We start from the raw sequence: 25714 nt of genomic DNA on the forward strand, positions 1-25714 counted from the left end.
TTTTTTAACCCTTGTGTTACACAACAGATACCACAAACACATTTATTTCCGGGCCATGAGTTAACACGAGTGTTAAGAATATTTAATTGTAATCTTGATTTTAATCAGACTTCAGCCTCCCTGCCACCACTCTGAAGTCAGATACACTTGTTTGAAGGGTTTGCTAGAAGATGGATGGACTTGGACCTTGACTCAAGTCATTGAAATCCTCGCCACAGGAGAAATCAATGCCCTGCTCTGGTACTGTTGCCGCGCTTTTGTCAGCGAAGAGGTGGAAAATAAACCGTTCAGTCGGCTTTTCTCCCCGTCCAAGATAAGAAAAACGAATTCACTTAGAAAACTCAATAGTATTAACATAGAACCAGTTAAATTATCTATAAGAAATACCCTCAGTGGTCCAGAAACGTGTTATTATGAATTGTGATTTACTTGGTTACTAACCTGTGCACTTTTTATATTTAGCTTCAAATGAATTCAGCCCTTGAGGGCCACCGTATTGTAGTGATAACTAGACATGATGCTAATGAAAATCAAATGTTAAGAACATACGTTTTAGTTGTACACCTTCCTTTTTAACCCAGTTTACAAAGAGGCTGGGATCGTTCATAAAAATGTGGAATCTGTTATTCGCTTCAGGCAGTTTCGTTTGACCCCTTTATAGCCACTTGTTTCTACCTGCAGGGGTCAGTATGGTCGCGACTTTGCAGCCTTTTTTCTTTTCTTTTGGTGAAAACCTTTTTTTTGGTCCCCTTTATTTGGTTGCTATAAAAAAAAAAACGTAAATTGGAGTTCTTAAAAACGTCTAAAATTTAATCAATACCTTATTTAGCTGTAAGTAATTTGACCGAGATCTTTTATTTTAACCGTTAATGGTGTTTTCTCACTGCTGGGGTTGGTTCATTTGCATGATCTACACAGTCGGGGATCCCCCTCGGGTAACATTCTATTTTCAACTTCCTCTGTACACATAACGTGCCTCAGGAAAGATGACAGATAAAAGCACATGAGGCTGCAAACATACACACACTGAATAATCACTTATCTCATGCACACATATTTTGTTTAATATCAACATGAAAGGAATCGACTGCTGTGAAGGTCCTGGAGACAAACGAGAACGTGTGACAATCCTTTGAAACTTTTGTTGTGACACAATGCCATATTGAACCTTATCTTTCTTATCATAGTATTAAACTGTGTTTTGAATTGATTATTTTTATTTTAATGCAAGTGATAACTAACATATTTCTTGACATAACAGTACAGTATTATTTGCTAAATATCCAACCCACCCAATTTCCTGAATATTGCACTTTTTATTATTCTTAATGAAATAATTCCAATTTCCATCACTGCGTGGTAACTGTGCCCACAAATGCATCTTATTTAAGATGTTATAAAACACCAGTATTTTAATACACCGTCTTCACTCAATTCAACACAGACAAATGATTATTCATGTCGTAATGATATGAAACAGGATGATTTACACACCAAAATTAAAAAAAGAAGACGTTTTAAAGCTGAAATATGTTTGTTAAAAACCTCGCTTTTTGAATTATGAAAAAAACACAAACGTTTTTAAAAGAGAAGTGTATCTCCAAAATCCATGCAGTCCTGAACTCCACCACCAATGTAGCAAGAAGGAACACTCCCAATTATTATTACTTTAAGATAGGATAAACCTTCAAGGATAATATGGTTATTAAATTCAAATGTATTAGCTATACCTTGGTTCTCCAAATGCATATAGAGCCAGGGCCCTCAGTTATCAAGATCCCCTGCTTGTGGAACCAATCGGCAGCCTTAAGGCTGACACCCTCTCTATGTCTTATGATGTAGATTTATAAAAGAGTTATTCACACACCAAGCTCTCTCGGTTCCTGCCTCATTACCTGTGCAGTTCTAACCCACCTCTTTTCTCTTCATCTCCAGGAAAGCTGAAGTCAGAAAGCGGACAAACTTAAACCTATGTGGGATAAACAAGACATTAAACATCAGTGCACTGTATAGGAATGCTGGATAGAAGGTTACTTGGATAGGAAACAACATTGTCTACAAGTAATAATATAAAGTGTAATAAAAGAGTAATTAGATGTGATGTTCCACAAAGATCAGTATTGGGACCTGAATTTTAAATACATTAATGATACAAGACAACGAAAAAAAATGAATGATATTATTTACAGATGACTGGACTTGTAAACATGGAGAGGATATTAAAACTATGAGGATACTGGAAGACATGTATCTGACATGAAAACTACAAGGCGAGAGGTATAAATGACTCATGGTTCATGAAAGATCATGAATTTGACAAGAAACATTCACAGATTATAAAGTACGAAGTATGAAGTCAATTGTAAAGTATGAATAAAAAACTGTTCTTCTCTCAGTTTATTTTCAATCTCTTTTAAAATGTGTTGTTTGATCAGCTGAACCGTTGTTTAATTATAAATTTGTTAAATTTCTTTAATATTGGTTACAGTCAACCTCTTTCATTGTAGTTTGTATGGTAAATCGGTTGTTTCTTCTGGTTGATGTATTTGTATTTTTCTTAGGACTCGGTATCTTACCTTCCTGCCTCAGTGTCTTAGAATTTGACTTCCTAGTGAGTGTTTTGACCTCTGTGTTGTCTCTTCCTTTCTGTTTTTTTCTTTTTCTTTCCTGTTTTCTTTCCTTGTTCAGTAGACATTTTGGACATTTTGTGTGATTGTGGATTTGGATTGTGTTGGACTGGTTTCTATTCAATTGTATTGCGGACCAAATGGACACAGGTTTTTTCAACCATGGTTTTAATTCTTAATACCAAATTTCCAGTAAGTAGTTACCAAACAATTCATTTAAATTGGTAACTTCGACAATCAGTTTATTTCATGGAAACCTGTAGCTTTGCTTGAGTTTCTTCAATCATCCAATGAGCAGACAGGTTCACCTAGAATGACCTGGAAGTCAAGAAATCAATAAAAAAAAATTGGCACCTACAATCGTGAAAGAGGAGGCTTTCTTCAATCATTCAATTCGATTTACGCTGCATTTATATTGGGACAAAGCAGCTCAACGCCTCCATTACCAGGACCTTCAGTTCATAGCATTTAAACCTGGTGACTTTTTGATGACTTCGACATCACAAAAAATGTGTCTCAAATAAATTACGCTAACCACTTTAATCTCCACTTGAAACTTTAAATTGCAATTTCATGAATAAATCTGTAAACGCGAGTCTATTTTTCCCTTCTTCAGTGTTTCAAGACTTTCATTAGAGAAGAGCCTTGAGCCAATGACTAATGGAACAGCCACAGATGGTTTCTTAATGCAAGCGTGGACATTTAGAGACGCAGGAGAAGAACAGAAAACGGCTTATAACGGCAACAGCTCTGCTTTTAGGAGCAGGATGATTCTTTCGTTCTGTGATACCCTTAAGTCATTACCAGAGTGTGGGAGGACAAGAGAATTTTGAATGAGGCATTAAAAATAAGATTGTATGAAAATATTTGCTTCTTTAAGCCAAAGTATTCATGTGCTAGTCAAATTGATCAAGCGTGAAAACTCACTGGACTACCAAACTAACTAGTCCATAGATTTGCTATAGGATGAAAGGGGATGAAATAAATGAAGTATAAATAGAGTAGAGACAAAGTCAGACGGGTATATTTCTTAAGTATAATGCATCCATTCCAACCAATAAATGTGATTCTTGTTCCCTAGAAAAAATCCCAATTGTCTCTTTTTAGCTACCATTATTGTTTTCTCTGGCACTTCCTGTCCCAGTGTGTCTTGTGGGAAGTGCTGAAGGTAGACATCTGCTGCTCGTGTTGAAAGCCCACAGCCTTTTTAGGAAGAACTGTGTGGTCTGACTTCATATAAGGAGCATCTGTGCGTGATGCATCCCACTCTATATTTAGATGCACACGGATATAAGTGCAAAGATGATTCCATCTCCTGCACTGTACATTTTTACTGGGGAGCCTCACAAACATCTACCTGGTCTTGTACAGGTCAGTGTCTCCCCTTCATTAAAAACTTCAAAAATAAACGCAAGTCATTAGAGAGTAAAAGAAGCATTTACTGTGTGTTTTTATCTTTTATTTTTATTTTCGCAAACACTGTTTGGAGGTGGAGGAACCATCAGTGATCACAATTGAATCTCCAGGCTGATAAAGAAATCTCATGTTCCTCACGCGTCCTTGAGTCTTCATCTAACCGAGGCTGTTGGCACTGCAACAAAGAGAAGTTTAAACCTGTGGTGAATACATTTACATTGTTTTAGCTCCACATCTACACGTATGCTAACAAACTGACCTGGGTTGTTTCAACTGAACATAAAAAACCCGAAGAAAAGTTGTGGGACATAGAGCAGGTGTGTTGCTCTAGTGCATATGTGTCAAAGTCAAGGCCCGCGGGCCAAATGTGGCCCGCCATGTGATTTTATGTGGCCCGCCTGCCTTACCTTGACCAACGAGCAAAAAAAAAACAAAAAAAAAGAACTTGTCCGACAAACCAATCCCACAACAGACAAAATGGTTTCCTTTTTTTATTCGCGCTGCTTGCGTTCCCTTCTCTGACTCGGTCAGGCCTGTCAATTGCTCCCTGTCACATGACCGATTTCAGCAGGAAAAAGTGTTGCACAAGTTGCTGGCTGCTGGCTTGTAAAGAAACCTACATTTACCCACAATGCATGCCTACCGGTATTATGTTTCCCACGATTGACGCATCCGCCACTAGGCTGCAGCGTCTCCAAATCAATGCGAACAGGTGTTGAGCAAAACAAATACATCCTCGCAAAAAGAAGAGAAAAGTTGATGCAGAGGGAAGGCTATTTCAAGAAAGGTGGGAAGGCGATTACATGTTTACCCATCAAGAACCCCCTCGCGGGACTAATAAGGGATTCTAAAAACAACAAATTGCCGATGAATTAAAAGGCAAACTAGCAGAACATGACCAATGGATGGTGGAGAGGGGATCCACTTGGTGTGTTCAGGCATCTACTCATCAACAAGAATTGACACAGCCAATATATAAGCTGGGGAACCTAAAAACGTGACCAATAACTGGTTGTGAACTGAGACTTTCTTTCTTGTTGGGACATATAATGACAAGACTCACCAATCTGATTTTCCTGCAATTTATTTATTTTTTCTCTGCTTGAGATGACAAGTGTGATGACACATGTCCATCAACAGGAAAAGTTGCTTGTCAGACTTATTTCAGTTGCAACTTGTTAGTCTTGAGCTGTAAGTTTTGACTTATTTTTATGTGTAGCAATGTATTTAGTACCACATGCAAGGCTGTGTTCAGCCATTATTTTATTGTAAAATGCTACATCACACATGTTAGCAGCTCACAATTGTTGATTTTACAGTAGTTATGCCCCCTCTCAAGTAATACATTCAAAGTCATTTAACATTAAGGAGTAGTTACATTTATTTGACATTAGCTTACATTTAGTTACATTTATAAGTTACATCTGGCCCTTTGAGGGCAGCCATTATGATGATGTGGCCCCTGGTGAAAACCAGTTTGACACCCCTGCTCTAGTGTGTATGTTAGCTGGATAGCAACATTGAACTGAGAGTATGAAGCAATGATTCTCATCCCATTGTATTGTAGCTCAGAAGCACCTCTGAAAATATTAAAAGTCTGAAAAAGTTGATTTTAATTAAATGTATTATTTGTTTTACACTCCACTAACCTTATACAATTATATGCAAAACCTTATATCATTATATCATTATCAATTACATGAAACCCAACCTATAATTTTTCCAGTGCAGAATGACTCGAACATTTTTTTTCATCGTCATATCCGACAGAACAGCGCCTCGCTCAGTGATGTCAATATATCAATATTTTTTATCAAACAGTTATTTAAACGAACAACCACGGAAATTATTTATATTTAGAGGAATAATCCAAAATGATGAGCTAAACTTTTATTAACTTAAATGTTAAATGTAGTTATTAGAGTTATTTATTTGATTGACCTAAATTCCAGTTAACTTAAAGTGTGAAATCATAACAAAGTTATCTCAAGACACTACAGTTTAAGTAAGACTATATTGGAGAAAAGAAAAACGGATCCCAGTGGATCAACGAGTGAATAATGGCGTGAAAGTGACGACTAAATAGTTTAAAATGAAGAAACCTGGAACAGAACCAGACTCAGTGTGGCTGTGACGATGGAGGGTTGTTATTGGGCTGGACAGAGGGATAGAGAAAGAGAAGAGAGCAGAGTATCGATACTATATTAACAAAGAAACTGATGACAACAACAGAATTTTAATTTTCAAGTTGATTTTGCTAAGTAAACTTGTGAAAGAGAAGCAAATGCCAGTTGAGTTTGAAGGACATTTTAACTTCAAATCCTTTATTAGAGGCTGCTTAACAGTTTGTTTCCACGGGTGACTGAAGTATTTCATTTTTCTTACAGAGCAATTAACTAATTGGTTACCATTGGCATGTGAAGGCCATTTTTAAGCATTCATTATTTCAAGTAAAAGCCACTTGGTAACTCCTAATCCGCCACACTTGAATAGCAAAGACAGAGTTTGTAGCAGCAGTGGAAGGTAAATTCAACTGGTTTATTTAAGTGAAAGTTTATTTAAATATTGTTAGAGTGAGTTTGATTTACAAAATCAACCAGGAACAGCTGTCAGCTACTACTTCAGTCTCTTGAAGTGAAGTGTTTGTGTATAAAATAAACTGTGTCAATTTCAAATCCATGTGAGTCTGAGATTGACAGATTATGTTGCTCCTGGGAATAGGATGCAGATGTCTGATAAAATCTGATGATGCGGAAAGAAGAGCAACAAGATTTGAAGCTTAAAATAGAAAATCAGTTATTTCCTGACTTTCGGAAAATGAGGATTACAGTTTTATTTAAGGAATTAAAAAAGTCAGAACCTTAGGAGCTAAGGGTCGATTAGTGTCATTGTGGCGTTTCTTTTTTCGTCTCAATCTCCCCTTTCCTGAAGAAATAATTGGTGTGACCTCCAGGATCCCAGCGGAGATCAATTATCCGTGTCTTTCTGTTTTTGTCAGGCCTGCCTTGTTAGCGTCTGAGGCAAAGGTCATACCAGTGGAGGACTGTCCAGGTTTGATCTAAGAGCACAGCTTCCCAAAAGAACAGACAAGCACTTGTCACGTTCTTTGTTTACTTCTTCAAAACTGTCACGCAATTATTATTTAAGCTACTGTAGTGAGGAGGAAAAAAACACAAACAAAAGTAAGAGGTTTAAATTGACACTTGAGAACAAGAGAAAAGTATAAACTGTCATGTTTGTTGTCGTATTTACACATTTGTGAAAGTATTTAACACCATTTCTTGTCTCATCCTTCTATATTGACTCATGATTGTATCCTTTAATTAAAGTTAATTGAAGACAATGTACTTTTCTAATTATTTCGTAAATCAGCCTGATAAAAAACAAATTATTTAAGAGGTTGATGGTTAATTTCTTTCGTAATCTAATAGGATATACAATATGTAATTCAATGAGCTGTAAAAACATTAGGTGGTAATGAAACTACGTCAACGCTCACTATTATTTCTTTTTTGTCCTTAGTCTCAAGTATATTGTTACACCACAGGATTCCAAGTTTTCCACTCTCAATGGATCCTGTCATTTGTCACCAATTGACATTGTCTCAAGTGACTACCCCTGTGAAGATGTCAAGATAAAAGCCAGTTGGTCAGTGCATTGGTTCTGCAAGCAGGAAGTACAGATAACAGGCCGATGTGTTCAGGCATGACTTGACTTTCCGCAGTTTGGTCTCTGTATTAAAATATAAGAAGAAATAAATCACAGTAGATGTTAAGATACCTTTCATCTTGCCAACTAAAAACTGGTTAATAAGCAGGAATATCTGGGATTTGTTATCCCTCTTAACAAACCTCTCAATAATGGTGACCTCAAAAGTTCCCATTTTGCTTTGCCGCCCAGCCAACCAATCAAATGTGTGGATCCCTTTTGACATAGCAACATAGAAGTGCGATTTACACAGAATTACAATATTGTAGCAACCGAACATGCATCAATGTGTCGATAGGCATCATGAGAGTTAATTCTTTATGCACCTTAAGTAATGGGGATGCGGTAATTATACAAATATGGTTGTGTTGATGTAACTCTTCTAAGTAAATTAATTACCGTGTACAAAAAGTAAAACACTGCGTCACATCGAGACTGCGATAATTGAACCACGAGATGGCGAGGCAACACTGTATCAAACTACTTGGCCTATACTTTCTGAAACCTTTCAATAGTAATGATAATTAGTTATTTAAGTTAAGGGTCGTCATTGATTTGACTTCCACTACAACAAACTGGCGAAGTTAGCAGTTTCCTAGCTGATTCTGATTAACACTTCCTACCGTGCAAATTGGAGCTATCAAGGTGATAATTAATGTCATCGGTGGGAAATTCATTTTACAATCTGCGAATTGTAGTCTCAATGTGTCGACAACCTTGATGATGGCACATGTGGGGGAAGTCACACATGCAGTGTGAAGTGACGACACATCGCAAAACTATTTTCATAGTAAAAACATGTGCGTGAATAAATGTACAAACACAGTAGTAAAGGAATGTTGAAATTGATCTTGTTATGGTCGGCAAAGACGAAAGCTGTTTCTTTAGAGTACAATTATTACTAACTTTAACTGTTTGTATCATGTGTTTTCAGGAAGTTATACGAGATAGTTTGAATTTCGGCAATTTTTGCTATTAATAATAAAAGTCAAATGATTTTTTAGGCAAGAGACCCGTGCTTTACTTTTGGAGTGTAAACTTTGCGTAGTTATATTGCTTCTTCATCCAAGATTTTATTTATTTTAAATGATGTTTGATTTATTTACCCAGGAAACTCGCATTGAGATCTGCAGTTCTCTTTTTTCAAGGGAGTCCTGACCAAAAGGATCTGGATACAACCCAGTTTCACATTTCACATTTAATACTTAATTAAAATATTAAAGCAAATGCTAACTAAGAAATATTATATTAATTCAACAACAATTGACCAGGATCTAGGACTTTCAAAATGCAGTTAAAATCAGAAAGGTTACCACACATAACTGTAAAGAGTTCCATTCTGCAGGGGCTGACACTGTTATTCCACCTTTGCTTTTACTGTCATTGAAATGAGGCACAGTCAGTGTATGGACATCCCAGGAGAGAATCACATAAGGACCATCAGGCTGGCGCTGTAGAAACACTCAGTGTACACTACAGTGGGAGCTGCCATAGGAGTCCCTTATATATAAACCTGTACCAGTGTGTAAGGAGACGTGTTGCCAAAACAGGTCATCCAACACGGAAGTTGACATTGATGTGAAATACAGTTTGTTATTAAGCGTAAGAAAGCATTAAAAAGTCCAGCATACTAAGTGTTACAACTGGGGCAAGTGGATATAAAAGATCCCAATAGCCAAGTACTGGAAGAAATAAAATTGATACAATTTATTTATAACACACTTCCCATTTTGAGGCATCTCAAATTTCAACAAGCTGACAGCAAAAACCACAACATAAAGTAACAAGGCTTAATAGGGTAATTAAAGTGAGTCGAAAGCAGATTCGTAGAGTGTGTGTTTTTGGTTGTAGTTCTTTGAAATCTTTTAGGTATTGGGGGATTTTACTTAATAATAAAAAAAAATCTTAAAAAAAAAACAATAACAGGATGGACTTCAAACAAACATTTATTTCGACAATATCAGATCAATATTAGATTGTATAATACTGCTATTACCTTCTGTGAAGAAGAAGTCATGTCAATATTACAATATTTTTAATACAATGGAAAAAAACAAAAATTCTCCTCTTCATCGAAAATGAAGAGGCACTCTTGTCAAAATACCCAATAATAATCTTGTTTGATGAAAATAACAAATGGAAAACAGTAAACCCACTTTTAATCCGTTTAAATTTACATGATACTATGTCGATTTAAATTAGATTTTGGGCACATAACATAAATGTTAAGAAAGTAAATAATGTTTATGATCATCATTCAAGATTTTTATGATGAAACACAAATCTCTCATTTAGATTTCTCTTATTTTAATATGCATTTATATCATAGCTCAACTTTCCACATTACTATTTATTTTATGTGATCTAAGAACATAAATAATGGATACTAGATCTTGTATCTAAGTTGTTTTGATAATAAAACACATTAAACTATCCAGAATGTAATTTGCGACATCAAGAAAATAAATTTAACATCAGAAAAGGTTCTGAATGTAAAATTGGTTTATAAGACATGAGGAGAAAGTGTTCTGCAAACCTTTTTAATTTTTAATGATGCTGGAACTGCAAATGCATGTTTTCAAGGTTGTTAGTCAAGTCTTTTCATTACATTTCTGTGCATTAAATAAGAAAAGCTGATTTAACTTGTAGATAAATTACACTGTTACTTCTTTGGTCAACTGGTCACTCCTTCGTTTATAAAAACTGTTAAAGGTCCTGCTAGTTCAATGGAATTCTTCCACAAAATTGTGAGAAGCTCTGTCGACCCAGTTTCCCCTTTCTCTGAAATTTGATCATTCACTCTCTCAAAGGCAACAAGGGCATGTGTGTGTGTGTGTGTGAGAAAGGAAGACCATCTGTTAAAAGAGCTGGACGCCCCCTCTCCCCCACACACACACACACACACACAAACACACACTTAGTCTTCGGTGACAGTCCCCTCACTTTTAATCTATTAATTGACTACACATAGTCTGTATTTTCAACGCTCCACACATAGAACACAAAAGGTGAGACAGTTTAACTTGGCGACGGTTAATATATTTAATAAATCAATTCACGTTTTCTGCCGCAGACACTGTAACCCAGACGCCCCAATGAATCTGTTTGTAGTTCACCGAGGTACACATTGAAATACACAACTCCCTGTTAATTAATTAGGCAATCCTCCATCACAACCCCCACCACACAGCAGCTCACACAACACAGATGCTGCTGAAAACACATGCTTGAACCAGGAAGGAGGAGTTGAGAGCGGCTTTGATTCAAATGCACATGAGCTACTGGGCTTCTTCGCCGACCTCCGGTTCCAGCAGACATGATGTGATTTCCATTTTCGGTGTTTGACCAATAGATGGTCTAACAGAGCAGTTGTACTCATATTTCCCTAAGAAAAGACAGAAATCAAGTGCATAATGTCCAGATTTAAAGTAACCCAAGAGGAAATCATTAAGATCCTATTTCGCTTTCGACAAAATCTCATCTTTTCTCATTAATATGTTGACATTTTTCTTGGTTACATTCCACAGAACCAAAATTAACTAGAAGATATTTCCTGTAAAAGGACCACAGCCTGTTCAAGGAGGGTTGTCAGTGACAGATATAATTAAGTAAAACAAAACATGTCTATTTATCAGTCAATATTCTTAAACTATTACTGAATTGAGTCTAATTCAATGGTGTTTCTGGGTTAAATAGTGGTCATCATTTATAAGAAACTGAGAAGGTAGACTTACCCCAATAAAATATTTTTTGGATTATCGTTTCTTAACCTAAACATAAACAAATCTTCAGAATTTAAAGCCAGAGACCTTCTCAAGTCCAAAAAAGCATTTACAGAGAATAAACCAATCCAATACCATTAGAGGTAAAACGGTTGTGTCAAAGCACTTGGAGGAGGAGTTGATGGAAGACCCAAAGATAGATTGCTAAATCAAAGAGGCCCTGAATACCTAGTCTTACAACTAAACCACTGAGCATCAGCAGTTTATCAAAACTGAGTCACAGGAGACTTATTTCTTCACTTTCATGGTTACTAGATAATTCATTAGTGATGGGTACATTATGTGCATGTATGTGTACATCAAGTGAATGTAATCGCTCTGAGAAATACTCCTTTTTTTTTTCTCTCTCCAGCCTTCAGCTCATGGGGGACAATAAGATCAAATGTGACAGGTGGAAGCAGGTCTATAATAAAGCAATGACCTTGGGGTCCTTCAGCTGTAGCAGCTTGTCTGAACCTTGTGTTCGCACGTTTCACGTTGGAAATTACAGCACAATGGCTCTAATCCATGCGTATCTCTGGCCTTTTACTCCGAATTCTAAATGAGGAGCCATCGTGGCAGCAAGATCGAGGACAAACTGTCTGGCCTAGTTGAAAACTACAAATTACCAGGGAGCTGTCCGCGGTTCTGAAACAGTCTCCTCTCATGTATTTTTCACTCGTCCATTTTCTCGCCTGTGATTTACTGTTACATGTTGCTTTTTAGACAAAGTGTGACAGACATGCGTTACTTACAAATGAAAGTCAGACGGGAGTAGGTCAAAAAAATGTGTTTTTTTGGGTGTATTACATTTGCTTTGAGTAGTGATCGTGTGCAAGAATGAGGCAGTTTTTCTCCCCAGATCTGCTTACTCCAGCATGTCTAATCAATATTTAAGTACAAAAACAACAAGGCTGGTGCCTGCTCTGGATTCAAACAACTTGTTTAAAGATTTAGTCACAGTCCATGCCATTGCCACATGGCCAATACATATTTGCTCAAAACAAACAATCCCTCCTATGCACCCGATAATAAACTAAATATCATCTTCTACCTCTTTTTCTTTTATGATCTCACTTGACTAAATGATTAAAAACTACGTGCTGTGTGATGCTTCTTTTTTTTGCGTGTGTATTTCCCCTGGGCGCTGGTTTCCTTTCCAGGCACTGAAGAATAGCACATTTAGGTCAATTGGCGAGGACAATTGGTGAATGAGTAGTGCCTCTCGCCGATGACCGCTGGGTGGACCCAGTGACCCTGACTGGCCCGATGAATAATACATGAATGTCGACGGGGATATTTTAGAAGAGATCAGACCAAATCTCTTGACAATTCTCGTCTCCTTGTACTTTTCTTTGGTCTCTCTCTCTCTCTCTCTCTCTTTCTCCGAGACACACATCCACGCGCACGTAGGCGCACGAACACATGTGCGCGCACACCACCACCACTGCTCTCTCTCTCGTCAGTCGGTGAATCTCCTCCTCGGTGGTGATGGACACTCTGGACCGGATCTCCTGCTCCTCACTTAGCGGGAGACACAGACACTCTCCGGACGAATAAAGGACAAAAAAAACCGTCCATCTTATTCTCCTTTCTCTCCCCCCCCTGTCGCGTCCTGGAAACCGTCGTTCCTGCTGGTGGTGGAAGTTTAGTGGCACAGCTCGGATGAAGATCCTCTCCAGACTTCAGGCTTCTGTCGAAGGTAAGAAGCGACGACATCGAGCAGAAACTGTTGATCCTGTTTAAAGGATCCATGTAGACGCACATCATGTTTTTTTTATTTGCTGTGTAGCAGTGGTCAGTTCAAGTGTGTGTGTGTGTGTGTCAATGAGTCACATCGATGTTATCGCTCCAAATGCAGTGTTTACTGTTTTTACACTGCGTTATCCAGACGAGATAAATGTTACTAATGCCATCACCCAGCAAAAAATGTTTCTCTTCGCCTGCGTGCTCAAGTTTCCTGTAAAATGCGAGAGGAGGTTTGGGTCGAAGTAGCAATAGAGAAAAATAATTACATTTTGATAATAATACATATTTGTCAAAAACCGCAAAGAATGTGGTGCCATTAAACTAAAATGCCAAGATTTGCTTACATTCTTTTTTTTTTTATCTGCTCTAACATTTATTAGTATTTATTTCGATTATTTATTAATTATCTAAGTTTGACAATTTTGACAATGGCTATTTTATAACTGTTGTCCTGCGCTTTTGTCATTTATTTGCCCCTCAAAAAGATTTAAGTGAATAAAAATCATATTTAAAAAAAACGTCATTCCTTTACTTTTGCTTGATGGCCCCTCACGACAGCCACTGTATATGTGCCCACTTAGAAAATGTAGTTGCCCACCACTGGCATAAAAAAGAGCAAAAAATCCCAACGATAGATAGAAGGCCGAATGAAAAAATAAAATGACATTACATACCAAAGAATAAAGATCAACATCGGTTCAAATTTTTCCATCATCGCTTGTAACTAGACACCGACTGGAGAATCCGAAAGTCATTCCAATTCCAGGGTAAAGATGCTAACCCTTAATGTGGCCCTGGATCCGTCAGTCTTTCTACCCCTTGAACATTAAGTAAATAACTGATGCTTCTGAAGAGATGCAGTACGATGTTGTGTTATTATTCAACACCATGCTTTCTAGAAGAAGTGTGCCTAAAAAAAGAGACCGTAGATATAAGGAACTTGAGATCTAAGGTACAGAATACATCATATCACAAAAAAATGTTTGTTCTGCTGAGTAAGATAATTACCTTGGTTAGCGCTTTTCAGTAAATATTCAAATATTAATTTTCCCTTAAAAGCTAAGGATAAATCTAAAGAGGTGACGTCTTAAATGCATAAGGGAACTAACTTACTAGTCAGTATTAGTACATACACTTAATCTAGTACACACTAGGCCAATATTGAAATTGACATAAACCGGTGAAACCGGAAAAAAAACATGAATTAAGTAAACAATAAAATGTGACTTAAAATATATCAAAATGTCGTCCACCATCATTTTGTTTTTGCTCATGGTTGCTGTCAAACCACAAGTTAGTGAGTTTCTGAGGTTTTCTATTGCCGAAAGTACTATTAGGAAATGCTATGTACTCTTGATGACAGCTTACACTTCTTCCTTTGATACAAATACGCTCTCATCACGAATAATACATGTGCAGCGCAGCAGCCATCTGAGCCGCCTAATGTTTCCCAGGGATGCTGACTTAGCCTAGATTTCTTGTCCCATATTCACAAGGTCACCTAAAGCTCAAATGAATCATAAACACCGCTCTGACAGGAGACCACTCAATTTAATAGGCAGAATCAACAGTCGGAGGAAACCATATAGTTTACCGCAGCTTAAAATTATCCACCTGATGAAATCAATCCAAAATAATTGATCCCGAACCATGTCGAATGTGTGAATGTTGGTCTGGATTGTAATCATTTGATGTGCATAAAACAAGATGCCTGGGTTGTCAAATAGAGTGTATTTCATTCCATCAAATTAACATTGGATTTAGATCTGGCTGTGCTTTTAGTGCAGCTTTAGGACTGACCTGGAAAGCAGCCTAACTGCTAGTAGTTGCTTTCATTTGCCTCAATTCGCCTCGATAAATAAATATATAAAACACCCATAAAATTGCATGCTGTGCTAGCGCTTAGCATTAATGTCCATGCTTGTCCTCTTGTTCACTTAATGTCTCCTCCACTTTGCCATACTTGGACTTTCTGTCCTGCATGTATGCGCTCACTCAGCTGTGTCTCATCCTATCTCGTCACTCACAGCATCACCCTGCCCTCTCTCGCTAGTCTCTTTCCCAAATGCACGCACATTAGTACACTAACTCTCGCCCATGGCCATTTTGGATGTGATTTGCCCCCAAAAATGTTGTGTTTTTTTCACCGCTGACAAATATATCCTTGGTGGTCTTGAAAGATGAGTGGATTTATTTTAGTTAATATAATGTAGTTTTTGGAGTACGACAACTGTAGTCAATGTTCACATATATTTAATATGATTTACTAGTAGCTCAGCTGAACGTGCATGGAACAGAGCGACATGCAACCATTTAACTTTGCAATTTGTCATGGAATTTATGACTTTTTTGACTCAACTTTAAGGACCTTTTTTGTGTCCCTGTGTGTTCAAACGTATTCAAAGCTGCGATGGCTTTAGCAGATGAGCTGCCTCTGAACCATTTGCAAAAAAATATCCTTTTTTTAAATTTTCTTTGTTTTCTCCTTCATGGAATTAGCAAGTCTCTTTCTCGCTATAATTACGCCACATGTGTGTAGGTCCAAACTCCTTAGGTCTGTTAAAATATGCAATTTTCAGATTCGATGAATCACCTGAAAATGACTGCACTCATTTCAGGATCTGTATTTTTTCTGAAGCTCTGGATGGATTTTTCTGGGATTTGTCTGGGCCTTTTCTCACACAACCTCGCCTTGGATAAACAGTGTGGATGGAGGGATGGATTAATAGATGGATGGATGATGGATGGCTGTATTAATAGATGAATGGATAGATGGATAGATGGATAGATGGATGGATGGATGGATGGATGGATGGATGGATGGATGGATGGATAGATGGATGGATGGTGGATGAATAGATAGATGGATAAATAAATAAATGGGTGGTTGGTGGATGGATAGATAGATGGATGGTTGGTGGGTGAATAGGTGGATGTTGGATGAATAGATAGATGGATAGACGGTTGACAAATAGATAGATAGATTGATGGATGGTGGATGAATAGATAGATGGATGAATAGATAGATAGATGAATGAACGGATGGATGGATGAATAGATAGATGGATGGTTAGATAGATGGATGGATAAATAGATAGATGAATACATTGATGGATGAATAGATATATGGATGGTCGTATAGATGGATAGATGGATAGATGGATAGATGGATAGATGGATAGATGGATAGATGGATAGATGGATAGATGGATAGATGGATAGATGGATATATGGATGGATGGATGGATGGATGGATAGATGGATGGATAGTGGATGAATAGATAGATATGTGCAGAGATGGATGAAATGATGGATGGGTGGAGGGATGAATGGATAAATAGTTAGATGGATGGAAGGTGGATGAATAGATATATGGGTTGAGGGATGGATTTATAAATAGATATTTGAATGGATGGTGGATGAATAAATAGATGGATGAATGCATAGATACATGGATGGATGAAAATATGGATGGATAAATGAGTAGATAGATGGATGGATGGTGGATGAATAGATAGATGGATAAATAGATAAATGGGTGGTTGGTGGATGAATAGATAGATGGATGGATGGTGGATGAATAGATAGATGGATGGATGGTGGATGAATAGATAGATGGATGGTTGGTGGATGAATAGATAGATGGATGGATGGTGGATGAATAGATAGATGGATGGTTGGTGGATGAATAGGTGGATGTTGGATGAATAGATAGATGGATAGACGGTTGATAAATAGATAGATAGATTGATGGATGGTGGATGAATAGATAGATGGATGGTTGAATAGATAGATAGATGAATTAATGGATGGATGGATGAATAGATAGATGAATGGTTAGATAGATAGATGGATAAATAGATAGATGGATAAATTGATGGATGAATAGATAGATGGATGGTCGTATAAATAGATAGATGGATTAATATATAGATGGATGGTTGGATAGCTAGATGAATGAATAGATATATGGATTGTTGGATAGATAGATAGATGGATGAATAGGTTGATGGATGGTTGGATGGATGGATAAATAGATGGATGGTTGTATAGCTAGATGAATGAATAGATAGATAGATGGTTGGAAGATAGATGGATGAATATATAGATGGGTTGTTGGATAGATAGATGGATGAATAGGTTGATGGATGGTTGGATGGATGGATAAATAGATGGATGGTTGTATAGCTAGATGAATGAATAGATAGATAGATGGTTGGAAGATAGATGGATGAATATATAGATGGGTTGTTGGATAGATAGATGGATGAATAGGTTGATGGATGGTTGGATGGATGGATAAATAGATGGATGGTTGTATAGCTAGATGAATGAATAGATAGATAGATGGATGAAAAGATAGATGGGTTGTTGGATAGATAGATGGATGAATATGTAGATGGATGGACGGATGGATGAATAGATAGATGAATGGATGGATGGATGGATGAATAGATCGCGGGATGTGGTCGAATTTGACTTCATATGAAATCGAGTGGGATGTTGGTTCCACTGAGAAATGAAGGCTAGGTGGTGCGTGGTGGTCTCTTCACTCCTGCCAGCAGCAGCTGTCAAGATATTGTGCATCATTTCTTCCTGCTTTTTGTGCCCATAATAATTAAACAAACTTAATTGCTGCTAAATAGTTCATCTCTCGTGCACAAGGTTGCACAACACACTCACACAGCTTTTTGTTGTTTTGGAACATGCAGTGACACTCTTGGTTTGATATATTTTTCAAAACCAATCAAAGTTTATGTCGCTTACATAACATTTGTTGACGCCGTAAAAAACTGGAAATGGAAATGACTTGGTCTTATTGCATCACGTTCTTTAAACGTCCCCAGATTTCCAGTCCTCACTGAAATGTAGCCGCAGGGTTTTCTTCAGCTGTCAAATTCTTGTTACCAGATTAGATTATAATAATATCCACCATCATTTGACACCGTATGAATAAGAGCTTTTATGAATATTCATAGAAATGACCTGTTTTAATTTAATACACATATTTAGCCATCATTGGTAAACCAGAGCTGTCTAATGAAGCGTCGTGCTTGCATCAGAAAATACTAGTGAGAGTGTTTACTGGTGGTTGTGTCGACTTCTAAGACCTTCCCCGGATATTATCAGACCTCGGCTGTAACCTTTAAGCAAATTACTTCCGTTTTGATCAATTGCTGCTGAAAGAGAATATGTGCAGCAACATGCGCGATACATCGATATAAGTGCAGGATTAAATATCTGCAGACTCGAGGTGTTACATAAAACTGCATCCACAACAGGATAAATATGAAAGTAAAGACAAATATTTGGTGATAATATCTGTGGCAATAAAGTTCCAGTGCGTTGTTACTGCAATAGTGTGGATTTATTTCAGGAAAAAGGTGATGTCTCCTGCTCTCCAGGGATGGGATGCATGAGAGGAAATCTGTGATCATCTATCAGACTCTAGATCTCGCTCAGGTTTCAGAAGTTATAAATATTAACGCCATTACCGAAAGAGCGCGTTCGTCATTGTGCCAGTGTCTGCAGAAGAATCGAAAAAATTGTTCAAAATGTCAAAAAACCTCAATAAGTATTTGTTGCAGCAGGTTCTGTGCATGTTGTCATCAGATGATGCCATAATTGGAAGATTTTGACTCATAATTTCCATTTTTTAAAAACAGTTGGATTTTAAACGAACTGAATGAGGGCCACTCAAACCTTACACGCTCCTCTCCTGCAGTAATATAAGTGCAATATAGGGTGCGCTCATCTGGCCGGACGCGAGATGGTTTTTGACATCAATTAAAGCGTCCACTCCTCAGCCGGGGTGCACCGCACTCTAATTAAACTTTACGTCCTGCGTCCCCTGAGGCAGCGTGGTCAGGCATGAGCTCCAGACTTCCTTTTTTTTTTTCTCCACCTGTTCCAGAGCCAAAAGTTGAGGTAACCGTGCTGGGCCGGAATAGTCCAGCTGGCAAGAGTTCATTCTGGCAAGAAGGGAGCCTCGGCATCACAGTTGTTGTAATTCCACACACAACATGGATATGACTGTCCTGCTGGAGACAGGGCAAGTATGGACACAGAAATGGGACACATAAAATATACATGCACTTAGTACCAGCACATATTTTAAAGAAATATTAAATTGCAGATTTATTTTTTATGCAGTGGTTTCTATTAACAAACATCTCAATTGTAATTCTCGTGGCTTTAATGATATTTGAATTACGGCAAGTTAAGTGGATACTACAAATATCACTACATATATTATGTTATACATATCATCCTTCTTTCTATTCATCCACAATCCATCCATCTATCCATCTAATATTAATATATTATTAATATTTGTGTCTTCTTGTTTAGAGTATTGTAACAATTTATTTTGGTGTCTAAAAACGAAGGAGATGTCTCGCCTACAGTTAATACAAAACTCTGCAGCGACAATTCTGACCCGTTCTAGTAGAAGAACTCACATTTCCCCGAGCTTTAAAATTCTTCACTGGCTGCCAGTTTCTTTCAAGATCAATTTAAAAATTCTGGTTCTTACTTTCAGAACTATTCATGGTCAAACTCGGTGATCTGATCCAGCCTTACACCCCAGCTCGGGCTCTTAGGTCTGTGGATCAGAATCTACTGATGGTTCCTCGCACACAGTTCAGGACCAGAGGAGAGAAATCCTTCCAGACTGTTGCTCCTAAGCTTTGGAACGATCTTCTTCTCCCTCTGTGTTTGATGATCTACTGACTCCTTCAAGAAACATCTTAAGACATTTTTATTTGTACAGGCTTTTCCCTGATTTCTTGGGACTCCTGTGTTTGTCTTATGTGTCTTGGCCTTTTAAAGTATATATTTTAACTGCGTATTGTTTTTGGTTGTTAAAGCGCTTTTTGACCCTGGTCTAGAAAGGCTCTTTAGAAATAACCTTCACTTTACTTACTTGCTTTACAAATATAGAAGACATGACATGCTTGTCATTCATTTAATTTCTGAATAAAAGAAGCATAGCTGTTACTCTTCATTCTGAACATATTTAGTCTGTATTTCTCATGACTTTAATTGTCAAAATGTAACATTTCAAGTAACCTAATACCACTTTACTACAGTCAGTGTGGTTCTGATGCACTAGTAGTTTTAAATTGTCATGAATGATTGTTTTTTTTAGGGAAGGTAGACTGTAGTCATTAGATTAATGAAAACCTATCTTATCGTCCAGATTTGAATGTGCTACAATGGCCGTATTAATAATTTCGATTAAACTGTACCAACATGCAATAATGGTACTCTCTGTCCATTTGGTTTTCTATTTTTAGTACGTATTCAAACCATCCCTCACTGAATAGTTATTACAAATGTATAAAATAGATCAGATTTGACCGTTTTCAGATCATATTAAAAGGCGCGAATGAATGAATGTCACCATCTTTGTAAGTGAGCGGTTTTACTGTTGAACTCTGCTCCAACCAAACGAGTACTTGAAATTAAATCTTGCGAGTTCAAAGGGGTTTACTAAATGAAATGTTTTGCATCACAACAACACCGTAATGTGCTGAGACTACATGTAATGAGCCACCAATTCAGGTTGTTTACAGCAACAAACTCGCTAATGAATTCCAATCTGCCTCTTTTCGTCATGATTATGAAGTAATGTATTCTTCTGAGGTCACAAGTTTGAATCCAATGACAATTACGTGTGCCCTTGTCACAGTCATGATTGCCATTGGGATTTGTTTTGTCCACGGTGATTCACTTTAAGCTGTAACTTGACAGAGTGTGACAACAAACAACATCCAGGCCAGCCGTGTGTGAAATGCTCTTGTGATGGATGCACTCAGGGTTAGTTTTGGGATTATAATGAAATGTTCCTTAAGGATGCTAAACTCATGCTAACCATATTGTCTTAATGATTGTTATGATTATTCCTAATCATAGGAGATTAACAATTATGTTGTAATTGTTATGATCTGTTTAGATATCAGTGTTTAAGAAAAGCCAGGAAACAGATATACACTGTATATATATATATATATATAGTGATACAGCCTCATCTGTATCATGATACAGCCTCATCTGTATCATGATACAGCCTCATCTGTACCATGATGCAGCATTATCTGTACCATGATGCAGCATCATCTGTATCATGATGCAGCATCATCTGTATAGTGATACAGCATCATCTGTATCATGATGCAGCATCATCTGTATAGTGATACAGCATCATCTGTACCATGATGCAGCATCATCTGTACCATGATGCAGCATCATCTGTATCGTGATACAGCATCATCTGTATAGTGATGCAGCATCATGTGTATCGTGATACAGCATCCTCTGTATAGTGATGCAGCATCATCAGTATCATGATGGAGCATCATCTGTATCGTGATACAGCATCATCTGTATCAAGAACCAACATCATCTGTATAGTGATGCAGCATCATCTGTATAGTGATACAGCATCATCTTTACCATGATGCAGCATCATCTGTATCGTGATACAGCATCATCTGTATAGTGATGCAGCATGATCTGTATCGTGATGCAGCATGATCTGTATCGTGATGCAGCATCATCTGTATTGTGATACAGCATCATCTGTATCGTGATCCAGCATCATCTGTATACTGATGCAGCATCATCTGTATCGTGATGCAGCATCATCTGTATCATGATACAGCATCATCTGTATCATGATACAGCATCATTTGTTTAGTGATACAGCATCATTTGTTTAGTGATACAGCATCATCTGTCATCTTTATTTCACCACTATATGTCACTCTCTGATTTTAAATTACATTTTTTTTGTGAATTTCTCGCTTTTACTTCTTGAAGTTTTGGTTTAGCGTCTTGTGTGTTGAATTACTGATTACAAGAGGCATGTGAGAAGATTCTGGAGATAATTTATATCCTGAGCGTCTTTTTCAATGGTAAACGAGTCCTTGTCGTTGCATGAATAATAAGTCGTTTTTGTATTTTGAAGAACACTTTATTTAAAATGTTCTTGATCGTGTGGGTGTGTTGAGTCGTGTGAACATCTATTGTCTTTAGAGTCATTATTCCTGCTTGAACTAGACATTGATTTACTCATCTCCCAACCGAGCCACCTAATAACAAAGCTGTCACACAGTCAGACTCGCATTAAGATGCAGATCCTTCCCTCTGCTGCTCGATGAATGATGGCCTGAACAGAAACTCCTTCTCTGGCAGGTCAGTGAGAACCATAGCATTAAGAAAATGGCTGCAGTCAACATCTCTCCACAAGTCAACTTGGTTCTGTAGACAATTTTTATGAACGTTTTCTTCCGACAAGATAAGAGTTTCTCGTGTGTTTAACATTTTCTAAATGATCTTACATGACTGAGGTTGTGTGCTCTTGGTTTTCTTATCTCTGGTCAAAAAACATACAACATGGAATGTTTTTATGCAAATGAATGACATTAAGAATTCCCAGATCGTCTAGTTTTAACCACTTGAACTACATCGTATTACAATATTTCGTTGTCCGCATCATTGAACTGATTTGTACAAGTCAACTGTATGTCCTGTTGTACGTCAACAATTCTCAAGTGAGAGTCAAGGATTCATCTGTTTAATCGATACTGTCATACCTACTTTGTGTTCAGATTGCATAGTTCCAAACATGGTATTTTCTCATTTTACACTTCAAGGGATACTATAATAAGCGTAGTATTAATATTCAAGTTGAAGTTGAAGTTCTTTTATTGTCAAATATACATGTATTAAGACATACAGCATAGATGACATTGTGGTCCTCTCTGATCCACGATGCAAAAAATGAATAATAAATAAAAAATAAATAATTAACAAAATGAAATAAATAATCAACAATACTTAGATAATCTAATTAACAGAATAACAACAAAATTAACAAATTTAATGCACAGGTAGTGCAAGCAGAGGTGAGGGTGATGGTAGGACATGGAGGGAGTTGAGTCTCCTGACGAACGTTGAAAGAAGATGACCTTTAACCTGATGGTTCTGGCCTGAAGACTGCACAGTCTCCTCCCTATAAAATATAAAATGAATACATTCTATTTGTAAAGGTTGTATTTTCTGTGCTGATTGCGGCAGGATACTGATAGTACTCAGTACCATGGCTCAAGTCTCGCAACCAAAACTAATCCTACTTTTTTTTCTATTGGTTTTAAAAAAAAAACTTTTTTGGTGTTTTGCAGATATAGATAACATTTGTAATTCAGGTGGAATTCCATGAACTCCCCACTATATCCTGTGCAATTACGTCGAGAGAAAAAGCCACTGGTATCTCATGTCGCAGTTCTTTTTAAAAACTGTCAACTACTCAAGGAATTAATTGTAGGAGCCAACTGCCAATGTGCCGATCGTCCGGAAACCAAGACTAAACTTTAAGTAGCTGGGGTAATCGGTCTCGCTAACTAGTTCGTCTTCCATCAATGCATGATGCAACACCAACTTAAATAGGTGCCTTTAATTCCAACTTTCTCTATTTATGAGCATCTGAATGATCCATGATTGTTTTTTAACAACTAAAAGTATCATGATGTTCTGTTCTATGTTAATCTTTGTATCCTTTGTCTTTGTTATTTTTCTTTGATCTATGTTCTTTATCTTCATCTTTAGACCTCGATTGTATCATCTTGTTCTTTCTCTTTATTTCTCTTTGTTCTTGTTCTTATTTTATTTTGATTTATTTTTTATGAAAAATTGCTGTATTGCTGTGGCTAATTGGAAAAAAACAATTTCCTGAAGGAGACCTCCTGAGGGATCAATAAAGTTCTACCTACCTATTTATGGATTGCTCGTTTCAATCAATGTGACTGGAATATTAAGAACTATTTTAATGTATTGTATTTTTGTATATTGTATATTGTATTCGACTCATAATTGTAATGTTGATAATGCAGCCTGTGTTGTCGACAAGGAATATTTTCTAGAACGTGTGCACACAAATTGCCCCTGATTTTTATACAGGCCAGGTGATGTCGAGCTAGTTTCAGCCACATGAAAACTGTGTTACTGGACTAACCCCTGCTGTGATCGGGCTGATTGAAGGCTCCCGTGTCCAGAGAACAATTGTTTTTTTGATCATTAGTTCACTGCTCAACGTTTAATTCAAAACAAACTGTGGAACCCTCATTCATAAGCAGAAATAGAGGACCTTGATGCAAAGACTTTTTCTTTTTTTGTCAAACTGAATGCCTTTTTGTTTATTTTCCGTATGAAGGCCATCCTAATATATGAATGTTTCTTGTTTAGTATCGTCTATGTTAATGTATGTCTTGCACTATATGTGGTACCACTCAATCGGGTTCATCTCCTCACTTTCCGCTGCTACACTACATGAAAGTGAAAATATATTAAATCAGCGTAGACTGGAGTGATTTTTTTAAAATTCAAATGAGCTAAGGAAGATGAAGCAAACTGTGTGAGAAGATTTGCAGCTGAACTGCTATGCACCCTTAATAGATCAGAATCTTAACAAGAATCGGATTGACTCTGGCTTAGAAATGTCCGACTATGTCTTTAAAACTATCTTTGCAATGGTCTTAAGTGATTGCTAAGGAATACATAACCTACACTCAGGAGGTGACGACACACTTAGATCCGTTTTATTACAACAGAGTGAAGTTTAGTGTTGTTTTCTGAGTGCTATGAAATATTTGTATTAGCTCCTGCTCTCACTACTTTTATATGCCATTGATATGATGTAGAGGACTAATATATCCAAACGGAGAACATATGAAATAACAAGAAAATATAAAAATATAAATATAAATTACCTTTGAAATAGATATTTTAAAGCATGTATGCTAACCCTACATTTTAAACAATTTCATGTGTTGAATTACATATAAAGCGTGACATGTAAAGTTATCGACTTATCGATATTTTTTCAAAAGATTTGCTTTGTTATCAAAGCTCCAAAGCTCCAAGGTTGTTGGTAAAGTATGTCAAATGTAAAGTACTGTTCTGATGTATGACCATTATAGGAGAAAATAATGTTGTCTTTGTTTATTCCTACAGTGACAACTACAATGATGACAGTGGATGTATTTTTTCTTGTGTTAATGGTCACTAGAAGTCACTGAAAAATTGCTACATAAATCATAGCAGTTCTACTGAATCCTGGCATAACTGTCGGATTACATTAGAGTCTGGAATCAAACATTTGATCAGGCAGCTGCGAGAGAAGCGAAGACAGTGATGTGTGTTGTAAGTAAGTAAGTCAGTAATATTTATTTATATAGCGCTTTTCGAGACCAGGGTCACAAAGCACTTAGACAATCAAAACAATAAAAAAAAAAAAAGTACATACTTTAAAGATCAAGATAATACTGAGAACAACACAGGAGTTCGAGAAATTCAAGGAAAAGCCTGAACAAATAGAAACGTCTTAAGATGTTTCTTAAAGGAGTCAGTAGATCATCAAGCACAAAGAGAGAGGAAGATCGTTCCAAAGCT

General features: G+C 37.1%; 1 protein-coding gene across 2 annotated transcripts in view; it reads left to right on the forward strand.

Annotated features, from left to right (window-relative positions):
- Window positions 1–13024: 13024 nt before the first annotated feature.
- dlgap4b (discs, large (Drosophila) homolog-associated protein 4b) overlaps window positions 13025–25714 on the forward strand; it is a 103924-nt gene continuing 91234 nt past the window's right edge. For both annotated transcript variants that reach the window (XM_087800407.1, XM_087800406.1), the window contains exon 1: window positions 13025–13214. The gene's annotated coding sequence lies outside the window, so the exon portion shown is untranslated. The remainder of the gene's footprint in view (window positions 13215–25714) is intronic.

Source organism: Callionymus lyra, chromosome 10 (assembly GCF_982586985.1).
Source record: "Callionymus lyra chromosome 10, fCalLyr1.hap1.1, whole genome shotgun sequence".
Lineage (NCBI taxonomy): Eukaryota > Metazoa > Chordata > Actinopteri > Syngnathiformes > Callionymidae > Callionymus > Callionymus lyra.